This window comes from Desmodus rotundus, chromosome 8 (genome assembly GCF_022682495.2).
Source record: "Desmodus rotundus isolate HL8 chromosome 8, HLdesRot8A.1, whole genome shotgun sequence".
NCBI classification, from domain to species: domain Eukaryota; kingdom Metazoa; phylum Chordata; class Mammalia; order Chiroptera; family Phyllostomidae; genus Desmodus; species Desmodus rotundus.
Window position 1 is genome coordinate 9,936,216 of NC_071394.1, and position 8,913 is coordinate 9,945,128.

Here is an 8,913-nt window from a genome sequence, read left to right on the forward strand (position 1 = left end):
GAAAACCACTGTCCCAGACCTACGTCTAGCATGTAAGGATCACTCAATTACTATTTATGAAATGAGTGATTGTTATTTGGAGAAAACTCTGCCTACTTCTTAGGTCTGAGGAGATGACAGAAGGAGAAACCATATGTAAACTCTCTTAGTCTCTCGGCGATGGGCACATAATAGAAGCCCATAGTTGTTAGCTCTTCCTCTTCCTACTTTCAGGGGGGGCGGGTTTTGGTTTGGTGGAAGGAGATCGATGAAGGAAATGATGCCTCTCGCAGCCCCCTCCTAGGGCTGAGTGGGTGCTATAGACCATATTCTTGAGCCAATTTCCAGGGGCTTTAGGGTTCCCATGATGTTATTTATTAGCCAGACCTCTTCTTCCTGCTCTCAGCCAAAGATTCATAGTAATTCATTTGCAAGAATTAAATGCAAGATTGAATTTTAATGACTCAGAAATTTGAGGTCAACTTTTCTTTCAATAACCTTTGGGGCAGAAAGCCTAGTGAGTGAGCTGGTAGCCTGACCTTCCATCCAGCGGTCTACTTGTGGGTTGCAAAGTTGCAAGATAGGAATTATTAACCTCATTATGCAGTTGAAGGAATGAGAGCTTGGAGAGGTCAAGCCACTGGCCCAGAGTCACCCTACTTGCTCCAGGAAACCCGAGTTGCCTCCAAGTCCAACAAGGTGATCTTCAGAGGCTTTGGGAAGGTAAAAACCTCCTCACTCAGGCAGATGGAAATGAGGTCTCTTAAACTCTGAATCCACAAACATCTCAAAATCTCTGACCAGTCAGCCCCGGCGGAGTATTGGCAGATGAAGCCAAGGCTGTGTGGCAATCAGAAAACGAGTCAGGTGGGACTGGAACGGTGCCTCTGAGGTATTTCACAAACACGGGGAACAAACACATGCGGTGTCGCAATCCCGGCCACTGGGAGCTGCCGCGTTGGCTGTTTTCTGAGATTGGACGGTGGATGAGGAGTGTGAGGGCCAAGGTGGACGGCCATCTTGAAGACTGTCCGCCCCCCAAGCCCCTCACAGTCACAGCCAGGTAGCCTCACTCCTCCCAATGTGCCAGGAGTTACTCCAGACGCCTTAAAGAGTCCAGAAGTAACCTGTTTTCACATCTTCTCCCACTACTGCCTTTGACAGACACTATGGCCCAGGCTGACCTGGATCCCTGGCTTCTGACTGGATCCCACACATACCTTCTTCCTCACTACCTCTGCACCCAGGAGGTCAGCTATCCCCTGCTCTCGCAAGGACTGTTCCTCCCATAATCCTAAAAACAAAAGTTAATTAAGACCAACACCCTCCGGGGTCATTAATACAATTGGTATGACCTGCCCCCTCAACTCACAGAACAAAGATGGTCACATTCCACTTATTTTTTTTTTTCCAATGAATCTCTTAAGCACACATCTACAGGAAAAGCAGAAAACCCAGCATCTCTCTGGAGGGTTCATTGCTTCCCAGCAAATTGTCCCAAAGCCCTGGGGACAGGCCAAGTAAAAACAAAGTGAGTCCTCGGATGCACCAGGCACGAGGAACTGGGGTCTGCTGAGTATGCAGCTGGCACGGCTGCTCTGTGCCGTGAATTCTTACCACCACGTAGTGCCACTGTGGAACCCATGCACACAGAGAGCAGACTGACAGCTGCCAGAGGGGAGGGGTGTTGGGTGAAACGGTGAAGGGATTAAGCAAATAAGAAAAACCACATAGACACAACAGTATGGTGATTAACAGAGGGAGAGGGGGTGGGAGGAGGGAGAAGAGGGTAAAGGGGGGGATAAAGGGTGACAAAATCAGGCTTCACTTGGGGTGCTGAACACACAATACCATATAGAAGATGCGTTATAGAACTACACACCTGAAACCTAGATAAGTTTATTAAGCAATGTCACCCCAATCAATTCAAGGAAGTTTTTTTAAACTATGCCTATACAATTGCTTGGATACATACAAATGCCAAAGCCAAGTCCCTGACCCACAGCCAGGCCCCACTGTAGAGTTCTTAAAGGATCACTTTCCTAATGCACTTCCTCATACTTAGCAGCTTCCCAGGGTGTAAGAAAACAGCAGGAACGCTACCTCAGAACTGATTCTCCCTTCCTGCCTCCCTGCAGCCTCTCCTCCCTGCCCCTGACTGCTGCATGGAAAACCTTCTCTCTCTGAAGCATCCACAAAGAGTAACATTTTTATACCCTCCTCTCAAGCGCGTGAGGGCTTCTTGCTCCGCACCTGCCCTTCTTGGGGAGGCTGGCCTCAGTGCCTGTCCCCTGGTGTCAAGGGTGACTTCCTCGCTAACAATGGGAACAAAAGCCCAAGTTACATTTCCGGCAGGGCACCTCCCGTTAGGATACCTGTGGCATTTGCGGTACATTTCAGAGCCACAGAGCTGTTCCCAGGCACAGGCAGAAAACAGTAATTATATTTGGGAAGGGCCTCCTGTCTGCCAAGCACGTTGACGCATATGATCCCGTTTCATCCCAAAGACACTGAGAGCAACGTGGCATGAGATGCCTCATACAGAGGAGGAAAGCGCGGTCAGAGAGCTGAGGGGCCCAGGGCTGCAGGACTATCAGACACTCATGCTCCTCCTCCTGCCCCAGAAAGAGGCTCAGCCTGCCCCACCCCACTCCCAATAGTTTGCTACAAGTGAAATCCAACTGAAAGAGGTAATAGAACGGTGAAGGGACAGCCTAAGGGGCTGGGTGGGGCACAGGAGGGGCTGTTACCTTGGAAGATAAGGAAGAAATGGGTTCATTTTAGCCCCTAGAATTCAGCATAGCACATACTACATTGTGTGTGTGTGTGTGTGTGTGTGTGTAATAGTTGCAAATGATTGTATGGATACTTCCCCTGAACACAGCATAAGTACCGACCAGTGGAACACAAGGGCTGATTCCAGCACAAAAGCTCATTTCTGAGCTTACCATGATAAAGAAGACTCACTTCTCAATTATTCTAATTCAAGTAGAAAAAAAACCATGATATCAGAAAAACGAGAGAAAGGGTAAGAAGGAAGCCCAGGGGAAGAAAATGCTAACTTTCATCTGGAGAAGCTCAGGAAGCCTTCCTGGAGGAGGGAGCATTTAAGCTGGGCTTTGGAAGGTACATAACAATAACAACTATAATCCACTAACTTCTGTTGACCACTTGCTATGCGCCAGGCACTATCTCATATGTATCACTTCATTTAATTCTTCCAATAAAGCTACAAGGTAGGTGCTGTTATTCCCAGTATGCAGACAAAGACACTGAGATACACTAATGACAGACCAGTAATAGTCGAAGGAGGGACTGAATCCCAGGTGTATCTGGAATTTATCCCCAGGTAGAGGTGCGGCTGAGACAGAGAAGGAGAGAGAGTCCTGCCTCCCCTGGTGGCAGGAGTCCTCTGCAGTGGACTTCCCACGAGGAAGCAGAAACGAGCGTGTGCCAGGAGAGGAGGAGGGCAAAGCCTGTTTCTGTTTGAGAGGCACGGTCTCCCTGCCCACTAGTAACCAATAGCACAGGGACTAGCAAACTCTAACAAATGAGATGAGACACTCCTTGCTTGCAGAAGAATGATTAAAGAGAGAAATTGGGGTGGTTTGCTCCAAACTTCCCCAAGTATGAGCATGGCAAGGCAAGAAAGTGAACTTGCCTTCCCACTAACAACAGCTTCCACTAACTATGGGCAAGGCATATGTTAAGTGTTTGCAAACATTATCTCATTTTCATTTTCAAGGATACACTTTAGTAATATAGGTAATATCCATTGATTGTAAATCATGTCCCAGACATTGTTCTAGATCCTTCCACATGTTTAAACTCATTGGACCCTCACAACAACTTTGAACAGTAGGTATGATTATTATTATCCCCTATTTACAGAAGAGGAATCTGAGTGTTTATCCCTAGGTAATAACAGGTGGTGAAAGGAGCAACCAGGATTTGAACACAGGCAGTCTGGCTCCAGAACTCCTGCTCTCCACCACTAGGAACTCTACCCTATAAGGTAGGCATTACTAGTAGCATTAAATAAATGAAGAGGCAGAGGTCAAGCAAGATTATATGACTCATCCAGCTTTTTGGTGGCAAAGCCAACATTTGAACCCGCACTCTTGACCACTTGACAAAGCAGCCCTCATCCCGACACTGACTTGCATGCCACGCTCACGTCGCTTTTCTTTATACCTGTTTCAACACCTGGAAGAGGAGAAGGAAAAACTTGGTATTTTCCAAGAGCCTGGTTGTCCCAGGTCAGGGTGGAAATTTCTCATACCCCAGGCTACCGCTTGAGAAGGAAACCAGCTGGTTCCTTTCTGGCAAGCTAACCACAGCCTACCCCTTAACAGCTTCTTACTTTCATGAGAATAACGCAGAGCTCCTGCCACCTCTCCTGGTCCACCCTTGTGGTAGAGTCTCCAGTATGGCGACCAACACTTTTTCCCATCTCTGTACATGCATCCTGCTCCTCACAGCACGAGGTGAAGTCTGTTTTCCTTCCCCTCAGATCTGGTTTGGCCCTGTGACTTGCCTCGCACAACAAAATGCAATAGAAATGATGTCCTGGGACCCCTGAGCCTGGCCTTAAGAGTTTGGAGAGCTCCATCTCCTGCTTCGTGGAAGCCAACTGCTGGGCTGTAGCGACACTCAGGCTCAACGAGCATCACTACATGAATGACAACAAACCACAGGACAAGAGAGAGCCCACGGACGAGAAGCCAGCTTGGATGGTCCAGCCCTGGCGAGGTGCCAGGTGAGTGCAGCTATGTGACTAACTTCAGCTACACCACATGGAGCAGAAAACTGCCCACCTATTGGGAGAAATAATAACTCGTTGTTTTAAGTCTAACACTTTGGAGTGATTTGTTACCCACTCATTGAAAGAATCCCATCTCTCCCACTTTATCTTTTCCTACCAAGGAAGATTACTCCACAGCTCACGGGTGTCAACGTCCACGGGATTGTGGCATTTAGGCATGTGCATGCCTTTGTAACTGACAGGTGACTTCCGACCTCAGGCAAAGGGCAGTAACAGGGCTTCATTCACTGAGTGTGGGCGCCCGGCTGCTCCAGGAATAGAGATCCAGAGATAAGTAAGACACTGTCCATGCCTTCAGGAAGCCACGTCTGGGGACAAGCCAGTTCCCTCTCGTCACAACGAGTGATAGGATGAATTCATCCATTCGCTGAACCTCTCTTAAGTGCCTCCTGCCTGTCAGGAACTCTGCTACTCACTGGTGCTAGTAATCAACAAACAGAAAACAGAGCCAAGCCCTCCTCAGCTGCATTTTGAGGGATTTCATTCCAGTAATGGCAGAGGCCCAAGTGAAGCTCTGGGGGACTCAGTCCTGGGGTGGGCAGGGTGACACGTGTTATCACCATTTCACAGCCGGTGGTTCTGAGACCCTGGAGAGCTCAGAGTTACCCCACCATGGATTAGCTGTATGATCTTGGGACGTGACTTAACACTTCTGTCCTTGAGTTTCCTCATCCACAAAATGAGTTTCAAAATTATACCTACACCATAGAATATTAGAGAGGTTAAATGAATTAACATTTGTCAAGTACATAAAATAGTTCATTACACTTATTTAAATGTTAATCTTTGGTTTTTAAAATTAAGTTATGTTTATTGTACAGTTAATTGCCAAGTGTTAGAAAAATTCACTATTACTATTAAAAAGCAGAAAGTTTGGCACCTACGATTTAGGAATTGCTGCTACTCTCGTAACTGTTTAGATTTTATTTGCAAGTTAACAGAAAGAGGAGGCTTGCACTTAAGCTAATGATTAACATGATGCAATATTTTAAACTTGAATATTTAAAACCACTCTAAAGAGATGCCTCTTAGCTAATGTTATAATCATATCATATCATTTAGGTTCAAGTTCTTCCTTCAACAAGTTATCAGAGTAACATGCATTGAAGAGGCTTTGGAACACTTGCCATCTCTTGCTGCTGAGTGCCCATCCTCACTTTTTTTGCAACATGACCATCTCTTTTTTTAAGTTCATTCTGAGCACTGGTAAGTGGAGTATCCTGGTTCTTCACCAAGTCCTCCATACTCTTTGCAAACTGCCCATATACTTACTTAATTGTCTTTGGTCTCTGACTCTGAAGAACTCTTGATTGTTGAAAAACCTTTTGTTGCTGTCGAAACAAAATAGCTAGTTTTTCATCTTGTTCCTTAGCTTTCTGCACATATCCCTCCCAATCCTGAAACAAAGTCAGAAACTGCTGAGAATATTCTTGGTTAAGCTTCTGCCTTTGATCTTGTTGGGTTTTCCAAATATGCTCAATTTTCTGGTTCCTGGTTTTAAAAGAAACCCTGTTGTACCTGGCTCGTCTTTTCCCCTTTGGGAGAAGAGTGTTGTTAACATCAGCTCCGAATTTTTCCAGCATATTCTGTACTTCACTCCCCATATCTTCAACTCTTCCTGCAGAAGTCCCTTCTTCCCAAGCTTATCGGTTACTAGATTCTTTGGGTCAGTAACGTCCTCCTCTAAACAGCTCAGATCTGTTTTATCTTCTTTCTCAAAGTCACAGGCTCTTACAACCTGATCCTCCACTGCTGTCTTCCCAGAATTCCCAGTATGTTTTCTTCTGTTTAGATGTTTCCTGACTAAGGTATCTGCGATGCTCCTCTCAGTGTTTGTTAAATAAATTTTAAAAGCAAAACAAAATAAAATGACATGATTAGCCCAAACTCACAAAACTAGGTGGGTGTCAGTGGAACTGACCCCAAGACCCTGTGGTCTTCGCACCCTCTTCTATTCTGCTTCTCAATTAAATGAGTGCTTCCATTTCTGGTGTGCCCTCCCTTTAGATATGCACATCACAGGGAGACCCTTGTGGGCCCCTAGTCAAAGGATCAGGCAGGCAGAAAGGACTCCCAAGGGTCAAATCTCAGGCTCCCTGTGGGTCATGGGCAGGGTGGGCGTGGTTGGGATGACTCAGGCTGAGACTAGTTTACAAACGCATGTGCCAGAAATCACGCTCACACCCCCGGTGTGTTGAATAGGATTTCAGGGGTCCAAAGGCACCATCCTGAAGATAGGGATGGCCTCGGACTGTGAATTCTTCATAAGTCGCCATGCATCCTACCATCTGCTTTCATCACCCTCCCCTGATGAAACTCGGTCCATCCAGGGCAGAGAGTGCCCATGCTCTTTGCAGCCGGCATTGGAAAGTGGCACCGCCTTCCATCGGAGTGGAAAGCAAGGATGACGGGAAGCCCGTAGTCTCATTTACAGCCTGGCTGCCTTCCACGCACCAACAATGACACAACTCCCTCCTCCGACAGGCACTTTCCAATCTGCACTGAGATCTGTTGGATTCGGAGCCAGTTTCCATCCCTGCCGTGCACAGGCAGCTGTGGGTGGGGGTGTGGATGTAGCTCTCTTCCACCCCATGATCTGGAAAGACACAGCTCGTCTCCTCAGCAGCCAGAAGCCCAGCCAAGCACAGTAGGGCTGCTGCTAGGGGCATGAGGAGCCAAGTGAGAAATGACCCAACAATTGGGATCGTGGAAGCCACAGCGGTCAGAGGAGCACACTCATCTGTCCCGCTGATGGAATTGTCCCAAAAGGAAAGCTTTAACTTGTTTTAGGAACTAGTCACGGCCTGGCTTGGGCATGCTGCCCGCGTGTTACGAGAACAATCTCTGGGAAATGTGGAATAGAGTTATTGCCAAGCAGATCAGAGCCCTGGAGCAGGATAGTCAGTGGTCCCTGGTGCACAGCCAGACCCTAATTCCTCAGGACCCTCTGACCACGGCCAGAGCCAGACAAGCTGACCCGTGGTGCTCAGCCACTCGGCAGGCCCTGAGTCCCTAGAGTCAGGAGTTGGGGCAAGAGGTACAATGACAAGGCCTCTACCCTTAGGGACTTCTCCGTCTGGAGCCCACAAACAGTTACAACAGGACACGACAGAGGCTGCAATGTGAGCCGGTTCCAGGAGCCCAGGGAAAGGAGTGATGTGTCCTGTCTGGGCAACCCCAGAAGGATTCAGAAGAGGTGAGCTGTGAGCCAGGCTTTGCAGGTAAGTTCTGTTCAGCCAAGACTGGGCAGGAGGACTGAGCTGGATGTAGGCAGATTCCAACAGGGCTCCATTCCCACCCCCTTCACCAATCTCCCCACCCTGCCGCCTTCCTTTCAAATGTCAATTCAAAGAATCATTTTCTGGTTTCAACCAACCCCTAACTCAACATCTCTTCTCAACTCATGAACCTGCAGCCTCTTCATGAACCAAACACAAGACCTTTACAGAGGCCCAAATGCAGCTTAGAGTAGCTCAGAGCCCTGAGAGACATCCCACCTTGTGCAAGGCTCCAAAAGGAGAACCAGCATTCCTGTCCTTAACAGAGTGCCAAACTGGATGGTCATAGTTAGAAGTTCGTAGAAAATTAAGGATAAATTAGGGGTGAAGAGATCATTTATTCTCTGTGAGAATGCCAGTTGAAAATATTTGTAGGCTCTTTCAATGTGAGCAGGTGTTTGAACCAAGGCAGCTCTAAGCCCCTTGAGAATAGAAGTTTGTGTTTTCTGTGTCCTGGTAGCCATCCCTCTCCTTCCCCACCCTCATGCTTAACTTCTTAGCAATACACCTACAGTTTTAGTGCAGAATGTCCCTGCTATGGTCTGAATGTGTATGTTCCCCCTAAATTCATATCTTGGGGTCCTAATTCCCAGAGATAGTCATTAGGAGGTGGGCGTTTGAGTGGAGGTCATGAGGGTGGAGCTCCCATGAAAGGGATTAGTGCCCTTATAAAAGAAGCTCCTGGGAGATCCCCAGCCCCTTCCACCAAGTGAGGACACAGCGAGAAGGTGCTGACCTTGAACCAGAAAGGGGGCCCTCCACAGCCAGCCTCCTCACCAAATCTGCCAGCACCGTGATCTTGGACTTCCCAGCCCCCAGAACTGTAAGAAA

The 8,913-nt window shown here is 47.6% G+C and overlaps 1 pseudogene; it reads right to left on the minus strand.

Annotated features, from left to right (window-relative positions):
- Positions 1-5,892: 5,892 nt before the first annotated feature.
- On the minus strand, positions 5,893-8,369 carry LOC112315382 (synaptonemal complex protein 3 pseudogene; annotated as a pseudogene).
- Positions 8,370-8,913: the final 544 nt, after the last annotated feature.